At 41.0% G+C, this 22,741-nt stretch overlaps 2 pseudogenes; both read right to left on the bottom strand.

The window, feature by feature from the left end:
• Positions 1-8,451: 8,451 nt before the first annotated feature.
• Positions 8,452-10,799, bottom strand: LOC109384787 (cold shock domain-containing protein E1 pseudogene; annotated as a pseudogene).
• An 8,734-nt stretch (positions 10,800-19,533) lies between these two features.
• On the bottom strand, positions 19,534-20,938 carry LOC109384778 (elongation factor 1-alpha 1 pseudogene; annotated as a pseudogene).
• Between the last annotated feature and the right edge of the window lie 1,803 nt (positions 20,939-22,741).

Here is a 22,741-nt window from a genome sequence, read left to right on the forward strand (position 1 = left end):
GAGCTCAAACTCTTGAGCGAGCTCTTAACCAACTGAGCCACTCGGCCGGCCCCTTACAATAGTTTCTCATTCCAATTTTAATCTTTTGACTCTTCCCTTAAGATGGTTGGAATTATTTTCCAGTAATACTTGTAGTTGAAAGGCAGTTAAAATGTTCAGGAATAGAGAGATGATAAATGTGATATCTGCCATCACTTTGCACATATAACGAATCCTGGGAGACTGGTTATTACCTTCCAATACGGAAATCAGAAATCCCCAGGGCTGCTGCAGGCATTGTTCGTGCGTGGGGAAGAACTGTGAAGAAATTTTCAGATTAGGCCAACAGAAAAAAAGTAAGAAAAGCACAGACATGAGTGTTCTGCTGCCTTCTCTCATAAAAATATTTCTTTTACAGTAGCATAAATCTCAAAACGATCTCTAATTACTACCTTCATCTTGTGATGTTAAGCTAAAATACAATAAAAAGGGTGAGAAAACAATTAGATAGAAATGACCTAGCTTTAGGATCGCCATTCAGGAAAGCACTCCTCTCACTTCCTTGGTACTTGCAGAAGATTGAAAGTTTTGCTGGCATCAGCTGGCATGTGCTGCTAGGTGTTTGGGTGCTTTTCTGTCCATACTGGGAGTAACTCTGGTTTAAAGGCCTGGGGCCAAGAAGAAAGCCATTACTTTCTTCTGACACGTTGTCAATTTAGAGAGAATCATTGATGGAGAGCACCCCCAAGACTGTCTGTATTTTTTCTTCTTTTCCTAATGGAGATCAGAAATGGAAGAAAGGGGGCAAAGATTGACATTGGTATCCAAAATAGGCAGATTTTTTTCCCCCATCAGGAAAATATTGCAGAAACTAATGTGCTTGCTTGCTTTAGAAGGCTTGGACCAATCTATCTTAATGGAATCAAACTGTTTCCTTCTGTAAACATTGTGGATACATTTAATTCAACAGAGCTTAAACATTTGTGCAGTACAAATAGAGGATATACTCTTTCTTGTTCTCCCACAAACGGCTTTGGCAGAGTTGCTGGAATAGAGCTGGCCGAAGGAGCTCAAGGTGTAATTTTCAGAGCACAGAGCTTCCACATGTACATCTTTAAAGCTGAGGAATGATTCACACTAGGTGGCAGCAGAGATCTAAATTTGGTGAATCTTAGTTTTTGTTTGTTTATTTGTTTGTTTTTTCCCCCAGTCTGAAATGAGGTTGAGGATGAAGGTTAATCCGGACTGGTCTGTACCTGTTTCTCTAGTTGTAAAATGAATGATGAGCTTAACTTGTAATTCACCCTAGATTCATAGACCCAGTGATTGAACAAACATATACCATAAGAAAGAAAAGACGTTTGAAATCCTGCCCCTTGCTTTCTTAGGTATGAACATTTCTCACACAGTATTGCTAAAATCTGAGCTTTTAACATTAATTTTAAATTGCATTTTAAAGTGAGAAACCTAGTTACAATACAGTTATTAATAAGAAAGATGGCTGTGGTCACATCAAATCTAGGCACCTGGTCAGTTAGGTGGTTCAGGGGATTCTACCAATATTGATTCTAGAAGCAACTGAGAAAGGCAGACACTGAACTAAGGAGAAAATAAAATAGAATAAAATAAAAAAACGTTAAGCTGAAGTCAGGTGGATGTCTTTTCATGCACTTTCTTTTTTTTTTTTAGCTGAGCCATCCTGCCACCTGTTGGCAGCTCAGCGGCAACTCAGCTCGGGCTGGACTCGAACCGCTGTTGCTCAGAGCTCAAACCCTTGAGCGAGCTCTTAACCAACTGAGCCACTCGGCCGGCCCTCATGCACTTTCAACCACTGACCTTCACATGGACTTACCGGGGACACAGTCCATTTTACAGTTGATAAAACCAAGGCTCAGAGACATTATGCTGACGGTGACAGAAAGAATGACAAAGCTGGGATTAGAACCCAGATTTCCTGTAGTTTAGCCCTGCATTCACTCTATCACATTGCTTTTCTAGGAGGAATGTGCAGCAAATGCTTGATGGATGGCTTACTAGAAAACATTCGTATAAGACTGGTTGATGAAACAGAGCTGAAATGTGTAATTCATATGTTGGATAATGGTATCAGCTCGAGATTTTAAAACCTCAACAAATTTATGGTGATGGATCGAGATTAGAAAGATACGTTTTATGAAGGATGAATGCAAAGTCTGCAGTTAGTTAGAAACAATTCATTGTAAAAGTATGATTTTGATGAGGGAGCTCATATGTAAAAGAGCTAGAGATTTTAGCCAACTGCATGCTCAGTATGGGCCAGCACTGTGCATTTATAGCCAAAAAGATCAATGAAATCTTAGAATTAATTGTTTGGATGGAGAGGTAATAGTCCTATTTATGTCGCTTTATCAGCCCACGTATGGATCATTCTGTTCAGCTCGGGAGCATTTTTACAAGAACAGTGTTCAAAAGAATAAGAAAGGGGGCGAAGTGTTCAGAAACTATAAAATGAATTATTACAAAAATTGGAAATTTTTGACCTGGCAAAGAGAAGATATAGAGAAGACACGAAACGATTACTTTTAATGGCTGAAAGTAAATTAGGTTTATTCTGTAGTTCTGGAATTCAAAAGTAGGATTACGGGAAACAAATTACAAGGAAATAGATTTCAGCTCCGTGTAAGTGTTAACAAAAACAACATTAAAATAATTGATTGTCATAACTCACATATTACAGGCATAACATAACTCGACCGTAGAGAAATAACCTTGATGAGCCTCTTTTGGTATAAAAGGTGAGCTGCCTCTGGTGTGGTTGGAGAGGAGAAGATCCAAAAAAATAAAGCTCAGTTTTCCTGTCTAATCAGATGAATGGAATTTTCATGTTCCCTGGGGAGCTATGGGAAGACGGGAGAAAGGTGAGGAGGGCTGGGCAGAGAGCAACCTGAAGAAGGCTTAGCCCCCTGGAGGGACATGCCAAGTGAGAAATTCGCTGAGGTAGGAAATGGCTGAATAATTTCTCGGAGCAGTGATACTTAACATTCCATTTGAAATTATTTCCTGTTCCATGCCATAATTGCCCTCCGCTGCTACTAACTGGTCAATACAAGTCTGCCACACAGTGACTTTGTGTCCCTGGGGTCTTGGGGGAATGAAAGAAGAGGAATAAGGTTCAGGATGGAGTGAAGTAACCAGTTAAGAGAAGACAGTGAATGTGGGTATTGAGGTGTGAGGAAACAAACTTTAGCCTGCCCTGCCTAGATCAATATTGGTGCCCGGGAAATGCATGAGAATGTTGGGGGAGGCAGCCTAGATCTGTCATACGTAGATATGAAAGATAAAGGTGACTTCAGCAGGATGGAGGGATCCATTAGGAGGAGCATACTAGAGGAGACTTAAAATCGTCCAACCAAAGATAGTGAGCTCCCCGTCACTGGAAGAGTTCTTTTGGTAGATCTGTTGAGGGTGTTGTAGAGGGAATTCTTGCACCGGTTAGGAGGCTGTTCCAGATGAGCTGTAAGGATCCTGATAAATGAAACTGACTGCCTTCCCTTCTACCTACCTCATTATATCCTTTCATTCAAAGGTCAGCTTTGGGTTGGCAAGAATTTAATGTGCCTCAATACATTAATACTTAAATAACAGATTATTTTTTAAAGGTCTGATTTTTATTTTATTTTATTGGGGAACTGTGTTTTTTCAGGACCCATCAGCTCTAAGTCAAGTAGTTGTTTCAATCTAGTTGTGGAGGATCAGCTCAGCTCCAAGTCCAGTCACCATTTTCAAACTAGCTACAGGGGGCGCAGCCCACCATCCCATGTGGGAATCGAACCGGCAACCTTGTTGTTCAGAGCATGCGCTCTAACCAACTGAGCCACCCGGCCACCCAAGGTCTGATTTTTTAAAAAGTATCTTTCATTTCAGACACTCTGCTACCCTTTGTAGGGACACACTTGATTCCTGCCATTTTATAAGCTTACATTTTAGTATGCACTATGCTTATTATAATGAGGGTTTTCTGGGTTAGGAACCTGGAGTAGTGGGAACATTGTCTGGGAATCTGGAGACTTTTGTTCTCACCCCAGCTTTGCTGTGTGACTCTAGAGAAGGCACAGAGCTTCTGTAAATCTCTCATTACTCACCTGTAAAGTAAAAGTGCACAACTATCCCAGGTGTCACAAACTCCAAAGCCTATAAAGTTTAGGCACGTAACATAAGGACATGAAGCAAGCAGATGTTATGATTTGTTTCGTAATGACAACTGACATGGAATTCTTTAGAAAGACACTTTGCATATTAAGCACATTGCACTGTTCTCTTACACAAAGAATTGTGTCCTCCCATTTTTTTCTTGAAACACTCAGCCCTGTAATGAAATGTAGATTTTTCATTCATCTTCCTACATTGATAGAGTCACAGTGTAAGGGATTTTACTGACACACAATAGGCTCCATCACAACTATTTGAAGCAGGAAAGAGATTTGTGAAAGAGAAGTAGCTCACAGAAACTCTAGGAGGGCTGGAGAATCAGGCATGGGCACTGTGCAGCCAGGAGGAGAGTTACCAGCTAAAATACAGGATGCCCAGGCAAATAAATTTGAATTTCAGTCAGCACATACTTACTTGTTGTTAATCTGAAGTTCAAACTTAAGTGGGGGTCTTGTATTTTTATTTGCTAAATCTGGCAGCCTTAGCCAAGGGTCATGCCTAAATTATACCCTGCAAGGATCGCTGCTGCTGGCACCAGCAATACTGCTCAAACCCCGACTCTGAGCATGGGACACACTCCCCCCCCACCCAGGTCTCTGCCAATGCTGACTCTGGAGTCTCATCTTGAATCTGTTTCTCACGGCTCCTCCTTTGTATCCCCTGTCCAAATTGTGATCTTGAAAAGAACTCTAATAGCCAATAAACCAAAGGATAGATGCCCAGTCTCGCTAATAATCTGGGAAATGCAAGTTAAGACAGAAGATAGCATTGGCGAGGCATCATGCACAGTGAACGGTAAGAGCCTGGACTCTGTGGCCAGACCTCGTGGATTGCATCTCAGCTTTCCTGGTCCTTGGCACTGTGCCTCAGTGACCTCTGAAAAGTATGAGTAACAGTACTTACTCCAATGGGGTTATTTTGAACAGTGCATTTCTAAATTTTCAATATGGCTTCAGAGTTTGTTATGCTCTGACATAGAGTTTTTTCTGCTCCCTTAGCCGGGTCTGCTGAAGAATTAGGGGTCTCTTGCCCCCTGATAGCCTCACCATCGAAGGGTTTACTTTGGAAACCCTCAGGACTTAACTCATCATGCCCTGTATTCTTGCTTATGCCAACACAGGAAGTTTCTAAATGTATTGCACTCAGCTAGGTGATCAAGGTCAACAGCAAGAATCATGTTGACAGTCTGATATGATAGTTGATACGTGATGAATGAGGCATTTTACCTCTAGGGCCATCCTACCCCAACGCTATAACCCCAGTCTAGTCATAAGAAAAACATCAGACAAATTCCAACTGAGGGACATTTTACAAAATCCTTGGCCAGTACTCCTCAAAACTGTCAAGGTCATCAAAAGCAAGGAAAGTCTAGAAAACTGTCACAGCTAAGAGGAGCCAAAGGAGACATTATAACTAAATGTAATGTCGCATCCTGAATGGGATCCTGGAATAGGGGCCAATTAGGGAGATCTGAATAAAGTATGGACTTTAGTTAATAATAATGTATCAATGTTGGTTCATTAATTGTGACAAATGTACCATACTAATGTAAGATGTTAATACAGAGTGTTTGTGGTGTGTATGGGAACTGTCTGTACTATCTTTGCAATTTTTCTGTAAGTTTAAAACTCTTCTAAAATAAAAAGTTTATTTAAATGTATTTCAGTAAGGGATTTAAAATTTCTCAGAGTGGTAGTAATAAATTTCTTCCAAGAATTAAGGGGTAAGAAAAGTTTGAAAATTTCCTATACTCACTTGTCTGTTTCACATAAACATACAATATGAACTGTCATCATTTCAAGATTTCAAATGACATGGGCTGACATTTCTAAATAATTGAATTGAAATTATAATTATACCTTATGTTACCTGGATAAACCCCTTAATTCTTAGCTTGACAATTTTTTTAATTAAAGTTTATTGGGGTGACAATTGTTAGCAAAGTTACATAGATTTCAGATATACAATTCTGTAATATTAGCTTGACATTTTAAGATCAAGGAGTGATCAGAAAGTGACACCAAAACACTGCTCAGTATATAATTAATCTTTCAAAACTAGGCTGCAAAGCCAATTAATCATTCTTAGAAATAGGGATAAACTTTTGAAATAGCATCCATCCATGTTACTACTCTGATTTTATTTAATTGGATCACCATGTTCAGAAATGGCAGTAACCTTGCATTCCTTGTACTGGCTAAAAGCACACGCGCACACACACATACACACACACACACACACACACACAATACCATTTTCCATCTACAAGACTGGCAAAGATAAAAAAGTTGAAAAAGCACAGTGTTGGCTAGCATGAGGGGAAGCATGCAGCGTTATATACTGCAGATGGGAGTGCTCACTGGTGCAGCCTTCCTAGAAAACAATTTGGCAATAGCTGTCAAACTGTTCAATTACCAACCTTTAGACATAGTTTCATTTGTAGGATTTTATTCCACAGATGCACTTACACAAATGCACGAAAATGTTTGTATGAGAATGTTTAATTTCCCATTGTTTATTGTAGTGGAAAACAATAGAACAACCTAAGTGTTCATCAGTAGGGTACTGATTAAATAAATTGTGGTGCGTTCATACAATGGAATATTATGTCACCATTGGAAAAACATGGATGCAGATTGTATGTGCTGCCTTATCTATTGAGTGAAAGAACACACTGACAAACTATGTGTAAAGTGTGGTCCTATTTCTGTTTTTTTTGTTTTGTTTTGTTTTTAGTGATATATACATTTATAAATGCATAGAAAATTTTTGGAAGGATACACTATTAATAGGAATGTTAGGAGGGGTTTGGGAAATAGGCCTGCAGGGGTTTGGGAGAGAAAAGAGTTTTACTTTTTATTTTTAATTTTTCGTACTGTTTGATTTTTTTTATTTATTGCTTTGACTCTCCAATGTAAAAAGACAAAACAAAACAAAACAAAAAAACAACAAAAACTAGTTAAATATTATAAAGCTTCCTTGCCAAAAGCAAACAAACACCTTTTTTTAAATATAAAAAGAGGAGTTTTCCTGATTTCTCAGCACTTGACTGAGAAGAATTTTGTGTTTTGGAGATAGCTGGGTGCAAACCACTTTATTTCCTCAATTTTGTTATAAATGGGATAGCTGTACCTGAGGCAAAATGTTTATATGGGTCAAAAAAGCACACACCCAAAGAGCATGTGCTTGTATATTTAGAGTTTTGTTGAACAGATTTATTACTAGGTAAATTTTATGGGTGTGTTTTACATTTTAGATGCAATATCAATTTGGCCTGAAGTATTTGGCCTGTCATTACTTTAAGGTTAAGAGCTTAGTTAATAGGTGGTGACAATTAAAATCATATTTTAAAAGTCCTTCCCTAAAGAGTTTTGGCATTAAGTATATTACATAGTCCTTGGAATAATAATGCCACCCAAAACAACTTGACTCTTTTTCCAAAATAGTCTTAAAAGAAGATTATAAAGAGTAAAAGAAAGAGATTTTAACCTCAAAACAGGCTAGCCAAAGACCATTCCAAGAAATTTGAATCTCAAGAAGCTTGGAGCAATTTGGAGCAAATAATGGTAAGATGAGTATATTAAGTAAAAAAGATATGATAAAGAACTTATATTTATGATAGCATTACAGTTGTGTGAAACAAAAAACTGCACATATACACACTTATGATTAAAAGTGATTAAATTATTCCATGGTTAGGAATAATAATACCATTTCCTACTCCAGTTCATCTGCCCCTCCTATACCAAGCAGCTGCTGAGGGCTTCAGGCTGCTGGGTGTTGTGTGGACTTGGGTCTGCCCCTCCATGGGAGAAGTGCTTGGCAGCCAGGTCGGAGGGCCCTGCAGGGTGGCCTATGGGAGCTCCTGGGCACCCTGGCCTCAAACAGAGGACCTGAGTCTGTGAGACCCCGGAAGCCAAGGAGTTGGAACAGGTAGACTGAGTGTAGGTGGTTACCTGAAAGAATGAAATTAGTGGTGGTTACCAAGAGAAATGGGAAATGGATGTTGGGAAGGTGATCACTAAACCACGGTGGGAAGCAGTCATTAATGAGGGATGACCTACGAGTCTTTGAGGACAGGGTCCAGTGGTTTTTGTTTTTGTTTTAATTTTAGAATGGTTTTCTTAAATTTATTTTTTAAAAACATAACTCGAGGAAGATGTTAAAACTAGTATAATAGCTCAATAGAATAAGTATTCTAGATTTTGGGAGGGATGAAGAACCCTTTACCAGACTCTCCCCAACTTGATCATAGTGGATTAATGATGGGCTTTATGGATGTGGTTAGTCAGTGACACGGGCCTGTCGCTTTCTTTCTGCACCAAATGCTATTAAGTTATCTGGTCGCCTTGGCTGATGAAGAGCCAGTAGGCGAGAAGGACTGGCATCATCTCGGGTGATGTTCTTCAAGCGATTGACCAACCAACCGGTCATGGAGCTGCAACAGCCTTGGGGCCCTCACAGATTCGCCAAACATTACAAGCACTGCATTTGCCAGTGTGCTGATGAAGAATCATCGAGAACTCCACCTCATCTCCAGCCTGTAGCTCAATGCCGTCCTGAACTTCTTTCAAATGGAAAACAAGCTTCTTGCTATCCTCTACTTCATAGTTAATGAGGCCAAACTGATCTTGGACACACTCCAGTGTGGCCCTCCATAGGGGTGTGATGTTGTAGGCCATAGTCTGTACATTTTGGCCCAGGACACACAATTGGAACTTGACACTCTCCTCTTTGTTGGCCATTCCAACTATGGATAGACCTTTTATATCCCCCTCCTTCACGATCTCCATCATTTCCTGGTATTCAGTCTGTGTTAGATCAACACTCTGCAAGGAGCAAATGAATTTCCCTAAATAGATGGTAGGATCAGCTTCCTCAGTAATGCCATTCACCAAATGTGTTCTGTCGACTTTTTCTGCACTGACTTTGTTGCCTCTGCCTTTGGACAAGCTGTACTTGACCATGTCCCTCAGTTCCAGGCCATCGACATCACCAGAGAACTCACTGTAATGGAAACAGATTTCCTTATCATGATTGGCTGTTTCAATGAATCCAAGATTATTTTTCAGAGTCGCCACAAAACCCAAGAACCTGTTGGAGTTAGAATTACGACCTAAAAGCCACACACAAGCTACAGTCGGCTGCCCCGGCCTCTGTTTGTCGCTAATACTAAATTCAACCATATCTCCTGTTTGAGGAGAAGTAGATCTTTCCACAACCTTGGCTTGAAAAGCAACAGTTTCACCCCACAATCATAAGCAATAACACCATCCTCAGCCCCCTTTTCTTTGCCTTTTTTTGGACTAGTGGGTTTGGGATTGGAAAAAGTGGCTTCTTTTTCTACAGTGCCCAGAAAACAATGATCTGAATGGGAATGGAACAAAACTGTGCCCTTGGAAAGCTTTTTAATCCTAATAGCATGATTTCTTTGAGCAGAGAGCATATCAGGAACCACAGTAAACTCTACTTCACCTGCAGTATGGAGCTGGTTCCCATGCAGAACTTCACTGTAGTGGAAGAACATCCGAGCGAGCATCGCAGTCCACACACTCTATGAAACCCAAAACGTCTCTCATGGCAGCATTGACACCCATTTCTCTGGCTTCGTTAGTGAACTGAAATGTATTTGATAGAACTTCTATGTTGGTTGCTCATTCTAATTTGTCGCGCTGGTCTGTTGAAATATGAAACCTGACACGGTCGCCTTCCAACAGGGTCACCTTGAATTTTGTTTCTTTGTCTCCAAAGGGAAGTTTTTTTAGGAATCACAAAGTCAGCTTTGATGAATCCTGGCAATGGGTCATTCTGGTTTTTCCTGTTACTTTTGGGATAACTTTGGGTACAGTTCCTTCAAAATGTTCAATGCTGATATCTTAAAAAATAACTGTTCCTTGAGGCAGTAGTCTGACATCTGTTGCAATTTCTTTACCATTTTTGTCCTTGATATGAATTCCCCATCATCTACAGGCTATAAGGCTTTTAAGTCACCCTTAAATTCACTATAGTGAAAGAATATCTCTTTTACAACATCACCTCTTTCCATAAAACCAAATGCCTCCTCCATGGCACAAACTACTCCCTGACAGCGGGCTTGTTTCTTTTTTAGCAGCATCGTGTTTTGAGCACTAACAGCACCAGTATGTTTATTGTTATCAATTACAAAGCTATCTCGTTTTCAGCTGAACATTCACTTCCACATCTTCAGGGGTGTCAGTCAGATAAAACACTTCTTGTCCATTCATTCGTTCTTCAGGGAGGATTTCTGGTTTTATCTTCACCAGTTTAACAGCAACAGGTTCCCAGTCTGCCAGTCAGATGATGCCTCGAATTCAACATCATCTTCTACTTTTAAGTCCTTCAGGTTGCCATTACACTGTGAACAGTGGAAGAAAAGTCTAGCTTGATATTCTAAAAACAGAATAAACCCATAAAGATTAGCAGTTTGTCAATAATCCCAGTTTCATGCAGTGCTGCTGAAGTACCTTTGGGGAACCCATTGTGTTCATTGTTGTGGAGAAGGTTTGGATCAAAGCTCATCTCGCAGTGATAATCAAATATTGCACTTTTAGTAGTATTTGCTGATCCTTCTTTTTCAGCACATGTTTCAAAGGATGAAAGTTGCTAGTATTAAAAAAAAAGTGAGGGAAAATGACCTATCAAGCTAATAAACAATATAACTGCTGCTGCACTGGGCAATCTCCCAGTACAGCACTGAAGAAAACAAAGACTACTAGCAGCGTGGGGAAGTGCTCTCTCAAAGCTGTTGAGTAGGCACAAACTTATTGTTTCAGATCAAATGTTGTGTCTTCAACTTAAGTGGACTCTTCCTTGGTCTTGGTGGTGGTTTCAAGGTTTGCTCCTTGCCTGATCTGAACTTGAAGCAACAGTTTCAGGTGGTAAAGTCTGTTCTGTTACACTTCAGATCCAACAGCTCAGCGCCCCCTCTCCAGCGCAGCCATACGCCAGGATCCATTGTTTTAAGATTTTAAAGAAAACCCCTGTCAATAGCGCCTAGCTGAAGATCACCAGTAACACATCTGTAGGTGAACAATTGGCTTTGTTGCTCCTTACAGAGAGGGATAACACTCACCGTGGAACTTTTCATATCTGGGTTGACACAGTTTATATAAAAAGTTATTTCCTCATCATATATATGTTTATTTTTTATGCCTTTCTAGGATTATCAATTCACTTATCTACTTAAGGGGAGATGAGGAAGCATCTCAGGCTTGTTTTTACACCCAAGTGGGTCAGCGCAACCAACCAAGAAGGGAAGCCAGAACATGGGAACTTGGGTCCATCACACCACAGATGGACAAGCTCAGGCCTTTCTCAGTGTCTGGCTCACAACTCCACATCTTTGAACTGAAGTTAATTATAAATTTCTCTACCTAAGGCATTATACATTGTGGTCGTCTTTTAAGTTTCATCCCTACCAATCTTTACTTTCTGATTTTGGTAAATGGAAATTAGTACCTCTTCTCCTACCCCAACTTGGATTACAGCCAATCTTCTGTCTGTCCATTAAGAGCTCATTGAATTCTGCACTCTGTCTTAATGTTTCACCTTCTGTATCTATCTCATCAGCCCACATTCCAGAATTGTGTGTTGACAAATCGAACTTAGGAGTCCAAATAGAATGTGAGCTCACTGGCCCATGTGGGAATCGAACCAGTGACCCTGTTGCTCAGAACTCGTGCTCTTAAGCAAACTCTTAACCAACTGAGTTTTTGTGAAATTTAGCATAAATACATATATAAGTATATAAAACATATACTTTAAGTAATTTTTATAAAATGAACAGCATATAACCAACATGCAGTTGTATAAATAAAATACTGCCAGAACCCCAGAAAAAAGAAAAAAAAAAGAATGTGAACAGCGTCCCTTGGTCAAGTTTCTCATTTTTATTGATATTTTTCAGGTGAAGAAATACCAATGAGAAATTAAGCAAGTGTCTCTCATGGTAAGTTTTCAGTTGAGAAGCTAGGACTATAATTCAGGACTACTTTTCCACCATATTACTAGGTCAAAAGTAAGCAATACGTGACTGGACACTGGTGTTGGGGATACATGTTGTTAGTTGTCTCAGGTGGATGCCCTGTCTACTCTTTAACTTTGTACCTTATGCTCTTCCATTTCTTCATAGCTATAGGTGAGAGATTAAAAAAAAAAAAAAAGCTTGTTACACAAACACTATGGTGCAACAAATTGATTGTGACATCTGTATACCTTGAACACAGAAATATCTTTACAGTCATTGTTCACTCAGTTATATAAAATATTGACATTTGCTGACTTGTTGGAATGGGCCTTGGGGCTTTCCATTAAAGGCTTAAAGTAACCTGTATTTTACTATTAAGCAACATATTCCCAATTTAAAGTTGGAGATTACCATGGTCTCACAGCTCAGTTAGCCCATTTCTACTTTGATTTGTCTTTGTCTTATAGAAACATTTGCAGTTTCTATTACGTTTGAAATAGCAATCTATTCTGGAAACTGCTAAATGTTAAAATTTATATATTTGCCTAATTCTATACATACAGTAGCCTTAAAAATTCTATATACTTTTGTGTGTGTATGTGTGTGTGAGGAGATAGGGACTAAGAGGGAAGGGGAGAGGGACAGATTAAAAATTTTTTTATTAGTTTCAGGTGTACAAAGCAATGTAGTAGTTAGACATTTAAACCTCTAATAAAGTGATAACCCACCCCCCAAGCTATGACTCCTCTCATATCTTATATAGCTGTTAAAATACCATTGACTATCTTCCCTATGTTGTACTCCACATCCTGTGACTATATATACCTATATATTTAGTAATAGTTGATATTCAATATTATTCTACTTCAGCTCTTCAGGTGTATAGCACATTGATCAGGCATCTACACAGTCTATGATGTGACCCCTCTGATAATTCCAGTGTCCATCTGGCACCTTTCATGATCTTTACAACATTGTTGATTGTATTCCCCAGACTGTATTAACTATCAATTTGTATTTCTTAATGGCTTCACCTTTTTCACCCTGTCCCCAACCCCATTTCCATCTATCACCTCGATAGATCTAGTACCTATCTGGCACCATACCTAGTTATTACATTATTATTGACTATATTCCTTATGCTATATCCTACATCCCCATGACTACTGTATTACAACCAATGTGTACTTCTTAATCCCTTCCACTTTCATCCATCCTTAACCTTCCTCCCATCTTAAAGAAGTCCCTCTAAGAGTCCTTGTAATACTGGTTTGGTAGTGATGAACTCCTTCAGCTTTTTCAGCTCCTTAGCTGTCCTTCAATTCTAAATGACAGCTTTGCTGGGTAGAGTGATCTTGGTTGTATGTCATTACTTTTCATCACTTGGAATATTTCCTACCATTCCCTTCTTGCCTGCAAAGTTTCTGTTGAGAAATCAGCGGACAGTCTTATGTTTACAGTCCCTTGTAGGTAACTAACTGCTTTTCGCTTGCTGATTTTAAGATTCTCTCTTTGTATTTAACTTTTGCCATTTTAATTATGATGTGTCTTGGTGTTGGCCTCTTCGGGTTTATCTTGTTTGGGACTGTCTGTGCTTCCTGGGCTTGTATGACCATTTCCTTCACCAGGTTAGGGAAGTTTTCTGTCATTATTTCTTGAAATAGGTTTTCAATTCCTTGCTGTCTCTCTTCTCCTTCTGGTACCCCTATAATGTAAGTGTTGGTATGCTTCATATTGTCCTGGAGGCCCCCTAAACTCTCCTCAATTTTTTTGGATTCCTTTTTCTTTTTGCTGTTCTAGTTGAGTGTTTTCTGCTACCTTGTTTTCTACATTGCTGGTTGGGTCCTCTGCTTCATCTAATCTACTGTTGATTCCCTGTAATATAGTCTTCGTTTCCATTATTGTATCCTTTATTTCTGGATGGTTCTTTTTTATGGTTTCCATCTCCATTTTTATGCTTCCTATCTCTCTATTGAAGTTTTCCCTGAGATCATTGGTATTCTTATAACCATTGTTTGGAACTCTGCATCTGATAGATTGTTTATCTCTGTTTCACTTAGTTCTTTCTCTGGAGTTTTGTTCTGTTCTTTTATTTGGGACATGTTTCTTTGTCTCCCTATTTTGGCTGCCTCCCTGTGTTTGTTTCTATGTATTAGGCAGGGCTGCTAAGTCTTCCAGTCTTAGTAGAGTTGCCTTATGTAGTAGGTGTGCTGTGGGGTTCAATAGTGCAGTCTTTCTGCTCACCTGAGCCATGTGTTCCAGGTGTGTCCCTTGTGTGGGTTGTGTGTGCCCTCCTCTTGTAGTTGAGTCTTGGTTGATAATTGCACATCGCTGTGAGGGACTGACCCTTGGGCTCACTGGTTGTGAGGATCGGCCTCGACTACAGTGGAAGAGTTGTTATGCAGGGGCTGATCCTGCAGAGCACGATCTGCCTCAGGAGGACTCTGGTGCCTGCCCAATCCACCCCTTGGGTGTGTTGTACTTGGAGGTGACTGGTGATGCTTCAGCTCATTTTGAAGCTGGCCACTGGGGGCGCCAGCCCCAGGACCACCTTGGAGGGGATCCGCTGTAGGTCTACTTCAGCCACAGCCCGTGCCCTACCTGGGGCAACCCAGCAGGAGCCAGAAAGAAATCCGCAGATGGCTGCCGCCTGTGCTGTGCTTGGAAGTGCCTTGAGAGGCCAAGCCATGAACCAAGGCTGGCTGTCTGCTGCTAATGCCATGCTTAGGGCTGCTCAGCCAGAGGTACAGGACACGCTCAAGCCAGATGCTGCTTATCTGGATTCCACGAACCTTTGAGAGACCCTAGGAAAGTCTGCTGCTTGAGCCTAGGCAGGCAGTCTGCATGAAAAAGCCACTGAAAGCAGCCTGGGTGTGCACGAAAATTGGGTGGGGCCAGGTCTCAAGTTGCCAGGGAGTGGTGAACTAATGGGGGAGACTCAGAAATGGCTGTCGCCTGTGTTCGCACACACACCAGGAAGGAGGAGGGCTCAACAAAGAAACAATGGCCTCCTCCAGCTCCCCCATCCAGGAGAAAGCCACCTCTCCAGCCCCCGTCCCAAGCCAGACAACTCAATTCCCCACTATCTGTCCCTGTGGCCTTTCCAGCTGCTGCCCCAGTGCTGGAGCTCAGAGTGAATGATTCCATTGGTAGGTAAGTCCACACGCAGTCCCTTTAAGAGGAGCGCCTGTGAGGGCAGCCGCACTCAGTCTCACTCAGTCTCAGTCACAGTCTCTGCTGATTTTCACAATCAGAGATTATGGAGACTTCTTTCCCCGGCACTGGAACCCTGGGCTGGAGTGGGACTGGAATCTCTTGCTCCTCTAGGGACCCCCACAGCCGAAATAGTTCTCCCGATCTTTAATGGTCACATGCGGGTGTGGGACCAGCCCGTTCTGCGTCTCTGACCTTCTTGTCCAGTCTGGAGGTGGCTGCTTCTGCCTTAGTTGAAAGGCTTCATTCAGTTCAGCTTGATTTTAGGTGATTCTCAATAATGGTTGGTTTGTAGATTAGTTGTAATTTTGATGTGGTTGTGAGAGAAGGGAAGCACAGTGTTTACCTACTGTGCCATCTTGGTTGTCTCCCCCATAATTCTATATACTTCTTTAAAAGCAGAATGCAAACTAGAATCTACAGTATGGCATTCTAGGTTGGGGCATTAATTATTATTTTCATAGGGGTGACTATAAAAAGGTGACTATCTTTCTGATTGAAATAGCTGATTTTTTCCTCATGGATGCTGATGAATTTTTTTAAATGTGTCGTTAGAATCATTGTGTGATCTTGGGAATCTAGCTGGAAATATCCCAAAGGAGTAAGCCAGCCATGTCTTGCTCAGCTCAAAGCAGAGAGACCATATGCATCCAGCCTAACCTTTTCAGGTGATTTTATGCATGTCAACCCTAGAGGGGTTTTGCAAACTCTCAGAGGTTCCCATGACTGGTTAGCACTCGCTACTATATGCCAACTTGGGCAACAAGAGCTGAGCTAATAAAATTAAGACCAGAAGTAAAATTCCATTTTCTATTTATTTATGAAAGCGCTATTGTAGGCAGCTTACAGTATAAAGTCTCACTGTGGTATACTAAATAATGCCCCCCGCCAAGATGTGTACATCCTAATTCCAGGAACCTGGGAATATATTATCTTACATTGTGTCTTAGTATGATGAGACTGCTGTAACAAAATTCCATAGACTGGATGACCTATAAACAACATACATTTATTTCTCACAGTTCTGAGGGCTGTGAAGTCCAAGATCAAAGTGCTGACAGATTCAGTGTCTGGTGAGAACTTGCTTCCTGGGTCATAGACAGCTGGCTTCTTGCTGTGTCCTCACACGGCAGAAAGGGGAAGGCCACTCTGTGGGGTCTCTTTTATAAGGGCACTGAACTCATTCATGAGAGCACTCTCATCACCTAATCATGCCCCAAAGGCCCCATCTTCTAATACCATCACACTGGGGATTAGGTTTCAACTAATGAAATTAAAAAATTCAAAATATGAATCTTTTGGGGACACAAACATTTAGTCTATAGCACATGGTAAAAGAGATTTTGAAGATGTTATTAAATTAAGGATCTTGAGATGCAGAGATTATTCTGGATTAACCAGGGTGGGCCCAACGTAATCACAGGCGTTCTTATAAAAGGGAGGCAAGAGGGTCAAAAGCAGAGGAGACACATGAAGACAGATCAGATGTTGGAGTGATATGCTTTGAAGATGGAGGAAGGGCCCACAACCAAGAGAAATGTGTAGCCTCTAGAAGATGGGAAAGGCAAAGAAACAGAGTCTTCCCTAGAGGCTCCCGAATAAACACAGTTCTGCCAAAACATTGATTTTAGCTCAAAAGACCCACTTTGGACTTCTGACCTCCAGAATTGTATAGGTTCTTCCCCTGGCCCAGGATAAGGTTATTGAGGCAGGCACACGAGACCAAGAGTCCCGAATTCTACAGACTGTGAAAGTCCTGTTTAACTGTAGCCTGGCCAGCTCTTAGAAGGAGAAGTTAATGACCAAGGGTGTGTGAAACAAGGAAAAAATTTCACGAGCTAGAACTGTAGCCAGGATCCTGGTCATGCAGATAAGCAGTTGGTATTGATAAGGCAAAAGTGACAATTACTGCCTTAGGAAAAGGATGACAGTATTACTCAAGGTTTACTTTCTTGTGGTAATTCTTTCTAACTCTAACTTTTTAACTCTCCAGCACTTTTAAAGTCAATACTTTAGGTTTAAATAAACCTGTTGTGAGAAACCGTAAAATAAATGAAATGATAACTGAGTATAATTAAGGACAAATCCTGGACTATTACTTCTCCACATGGAAGCAAAAAACTCCTGTTAAGAGGTAGTATGCGTCAACCAATATGTTAGACTACTCGTTCTAGCTAGAAATGCTTTTCAAAAAGAATAATTAGTGAAAGAGTCTTTGCTTTGTAGGAGAAATTCACTTCTTTTAAACTAAGCAAGTTCTAAAGGTCTCATGAAACAAGGTTTGGTTGGTCAGTGTTTGAATACTAATGAATATCTAGGTTCTAAATGGGTACATTTATTGAGTGTTTATTGATGATTAACAGCATTGTTAGCCTTATTAATAATGTAATTACTAATGAAAGGTAATTAAGGTAATTATTAAATGGTATTATCAATAAGGTAAACATTCTTATTAGTAGGAAATTGGTCCTTAACTATGTCTCTGCTTTTCTCTGATTTATTTTAAGGGGAAATACTTGATTGCTTTTTACTTATTGCATGACCTTACTACCAAATTTTGTAAGTGATGCTCAATCTTGTTTAATGGAAGAGTAAATATTAATGATGTATTTTTTCAATTTTAAAAATTGAGATATAATTGACACATAACATTGTATTAGTTTTAGGTGTAGAATATAATAATTATATATATATATATATATATGTATATATATATATATTACGAAATGGTTATCACAATAAGTTTAGTTAACATCCGTCACCACACAGTTACAATTTTTTTCTTGTGATGAGAACTTTTAAGATTTACTCTCTGAGCAACTTTCAGATATACACTATGGTTATCTATAGTCAGCATGCTGTACATTACATCCCCAGCACTTATTATCATATAACTGCAAGTTTGTACTTTTTGACCTCTGGTGTATTTTTCAAGAGTAACCTAGTGAAGATAACATATCATCTTTCCATTTTTATTCTAATAGAATCTGTGAGGTTATGCGTGGTGAGCATAAGCATAAAGCAATGGAATAGGGCCATGAAGGAGGTTTTCTAGGCTCTAACATGAAATTTCCAGGGAGGGGAAACTGGCTTTCTGGAGATAGCAGAAGAGAGGCCCTTGGTGGATGTGTGCTTTTCCTCAGCCCCCAGGTTGGGTGCCTCCCACCCACTACTCCTCGTGCTTTCCTCCCCTCTCAGTGGTCCCATCCATACCGTGTCTCCTCTCTCCCTAGACCAGGGGTCGGCAAACTTTTGAGACGGAAGAGCCAACCCTGTCCCTCGAAGTTTTGCAAGACCTATAAAACAAATGAAATCACCATTATGTGAATAATATCCTTTAAATATTTATAGATGAAACTATGATAGTTTTATTTTCGTTTTCACTTTTACTTCACAGCCACATATAAGTACCCAAAGAGCCGCATGTCGCTCGTGAGCTGCAGTTTGCTGACTCCTGCCCTAGACCAGGGATCAGCAAACAGAGGCTCTTTGAGTACGTTTCATCTCAAAAGTTTGCTGACCCCTGGAAGAGCCAATCCTGTCCCTCACAACAATTTAAAAATTATTCGAGAACCATAAATGTATTTTTACATAATCACCATTATGTGAATATCCTTTAAAAATTTTATAAATGAAACTATGATAGTTTTGTTTTATTTTCATTTTCAATTTTACTTCAGAGGCTCGTGAGCTGCAGTTTGCTGACCCCTGGCAGCTCTTCCATCTCAAAAGTTTGCCGACCCTTGCCCTAGACCATAAGCGCCTCAGGACGAGGCCCACTCTTATCCCTTCCACATCTTCAAGACTGGCACAATCCCAGGCACATGGTAAATGCTTTAACAAATGTTGACTGAATACATAAAATATAGAGTGAAGTGTAAAAAATTGTCCAGAGGAAGAGGAAATTAAAGCAGAAAAGCCATTTAGAATCAGTTTTGTGTTTTCTTTTTTTTCCCCTCATTAAACTTTGTTTTAATGGGTCTCAAAATTCTGTGACAGATTTTTGGTCAAGTTGTTTCTATTAAAAAGTACTGATTTTAAAAATTAACAAAAACTGCCACACACACGAAAAACAAATGGTCCACAAAACATGCTCCTTTCCTTCTGAAGGCTTTACAATGCATTGTAATAATAACCAGTCTTTTACTATTGAACTTACATGGCCAATCGAGACAAACAGTTCTGAGACCCTTCTTCCACCACTGATTAAGACTGGGGTGGCAGGTATTGGGGATGATATTCATTTACCCTTCTGAGCTTTCTGGCTCAGCTCCAGCTGCCTTCTTGTCCACTGCTTTGATGATACCCACAGCAACTGTCTGTCTCATGTCACAAACAGCAAAATGACCCAGAAGAGGGTAGTCAGAGAAGCTGTCAGTGCACATGGGCTTGCCAGGGACCAGATCAATGATGGCAGCATCACTAGATTTCAAAAAGCCGTCTTCCAGCTTTTTCCTAGAATGATCAATCTTCTCCTTCAGCTCAGCAAATTTGTAAGCAGTCTGAGCTGTGTGACAGTCTAGCACAGATGCGTATCAGCACTGATTTGACCTGGATGGTTCAGGATAATCACCTGAACCGTGAAGCCAGCTGCTTTCAGTGGTAGGTCACCATGACAGACATCTTTGACAGACACATTCTTGACATTGAAGCCCACATTGTCCCCAGGAAGAACTTCACTCAAAGCTTCATGGTACATTTCAACAGGCTTTACTTCAGTTGTAATGTTGACTGGAGCAAAGGTGAGCACTATGCCAGGTTTGAGAACACCAGTCTCCACTCGGCCCACAGGGACAGTACCAATACCACCAATTTTGTAGACATCCTGGAGGGGCAGACGTGATGACTTGTCAGCTGGATGAGTTGGTGGCAGGATGCAATCCAGAGCTTCAAGCGATGTGGTTCCACTGGCTCTGCCATCTTTACCAGTGACATTCTATCCCTTGAACCAAGGCATGTTAGCACTTGGCTCCAGCATGTTGTTACCATTCCAACCAGAAGTTGGCACAAATACTACTGCGTCAGGGTTATAGCCAATTTCCTTAATGTAGGTGCTGACATCCTTACTGATTTCCTCGCATCTCTTCTGTCTGTAAGGCAGCTCAGTGGAACCCATTTTGTTAACACCAATAATTACACACCCAGTGTGTAAGCCAGAAGGGCATGCTCATGGGTCTGCCCATTCTTGAAGATACCTGCTTCAAATTTACCAACACCAGCAGCAACAACCAGGACAGTAGAGTCAGCCTAAGATGTGCCAATAATCATGTTTTTGATAAAGTCTCTGAGTCCTGGAGCATCAGTGATGGTCACACGATACTTGCTGGTCTCAAATTTCCACAGGGAAGTATCAGTGGTGATGCCACGCTCACACTCAGCTTTCAGTTTATCTAAGACCGAGGCATACTTGAAGGAGCCCTTTCCCATCTTAGCAGCCTCCTTCTCAAAGTTTTTGATGGTTCTTTTGTCGATCCTACCACGTTTATAGATCAAATGACCAGTAATGGTAGATTTGCCGAAATCTACATGTCCAATGATGACAATGTTGATACGAGTCTTTTCTTTTCCCATTTTGGGTTAGGTTTAGCAGTGGTTTCACTACACCTGTGTTCTGGCAGCAAACCAGTTGTGAAAAAGGAGTTTTGTGCTTCTTAAAACCTAATCAGAGGCTAGATACTGAAAGTTTCAAGGGGTCATATTAGCAGTAATAAACCAAACTCCACTGGTTCGGGCCCCAAAGCATTTCTAAGAGCTTCCATGGGGCATCACATCTGTGCGCATGTGCACCATCTGGTTGGCCCCCATAAGGTATCCACTTGGTGGACTCTGGAGATGGATGCAGGCCACCTCATTTCCATTCATCAGTACCCCAGTCTCCCACTTCAGAGCTGGGTTTGGGAAAGCCAGTTGCTCATCACATCCTGCTGCTGTTCCCACCTGCTCCCCCCAGGGTTCTGGTGATACTCCAGAACCCTAGCGAGACCACTTGCTACTTCATGGCCTGAGACTCAGTAGGGGTGTGTGTGCTAACTTTCTCCTGCTCTCTGATAGAGAGGGCCCTAGCTGCTAGTGCCCTGTCTCAAATAGCCCTGCTTAAAGCAACCAGATGAATCATTTCCATGCCCTAGGATGCAGATGTGGGTCTTGGAATTGGGACAGGGTACATTGAGGGTGAGGTGGCCTGGAGTGCTGGGGATGATTCAGTTCTGTGGCTGAGGCTTTGTTTTCAGGTCGAGCATGCAGTTCTGTTTCCTCTTTCACTGAGAAGTCGCCTCTCTCCTAAGTTTCTCAGCCTTACATGCAAGCAGCTACCTGGTGTTCTGGCAGCCAGCCCTTCTCCTCCTCTAATGTTTCCAAGATGTGCGTAGACATAGGTGAATCTCAGTGGTGGACCGAATTTAGGCTCAAACCGGGACATCCATCTTTCACCAACCAGCATTGTAAATTTGTCTCTCTATATAAGCAAATAGAGAGACAGATAGTAGATGAATGGTTTCCAAGGGCTTGGCGGTAAATGAGAAGTGACTACTAATGGGTACAGAGTTTCCTTTTGGGGTGAAGAAAATATTAGGGTATGTGCACTCAGTCCTACAAAGAGATTACTGTTATTAACTTCTCTTTACCAGTGAGGAGGCAACTAGAAGTTACACCTAGCAGAGCCAAGATATAACTCCAGTTCACCTGACTCCAGAGCTTGTGCTCAGAACCTTGGCACTGTACTTTTTCTTGATGATGTCCCGGCATCCTGTTTATTATTCTCTGTTGGGTTTGACCTATCTGTTGTGTGTCTCTCCTTCAAGACTGGGAACTTCTGAAAGACAAGTGCATTGCCTTACTTACTGAAATGTGTCGTTGTTTTTGGTTACCAAGGCCCTTCCTATTTTTGAGCTCCCACCCCTCCCTGCCATTGTATAACTTTACCTCCTCCCATGGAAACATAAAAGGACAAGAAACACTCTTTCTCTGTCTTGAGCTATCAGGGCATGGGCACAGGACCTGACTTGGCCAATTACCTTTGCCACCTGGGGCAGGCACAGAATATCCAGCTAGAAACACAAAGATGAGATAGTTAGGCCTTATTCATGGTGATAGTGGTGGAAGTGGTGGTAGCATCCTGACCAAGTGGCTTCTGCTAAAACATGGTGGTTATTTTCCTGCTCGCTGGCCTTCCACTGCTGCCCTGTTTTCTGTCCATTTTCCAACCCCTGTTCTCCTGCCTTTTATCTACTTCTTCCAGAATATTTTCTATTTGTGTAGAGTTGTTTCTGCTGCTTGCAACCAAGAACCATCACTCACACAGTCATCTTTGCATCCCTAAAAGAATGGGGTAGTGCATTAGTAAGTGTTTGTTGAATGAATGGATGAAATCTCATA

The sequence above is a fragment of the Hipposideros armiger genome, unplaced genomic scaffold (assembly GCF_001890085.2).
Source record: "Hipposideros armiger isolate ML-2016 unplaced genomic scaffold, ASM189008v1 scaffold_102, whole genome shotgun sequence".
Taxonomy (NCBI): Eukaryota; Metazoa; Chordata; class Mammalia; order Chiroptera; family Hipposideridae; genus Hipposideros; species Hipposideros armiger.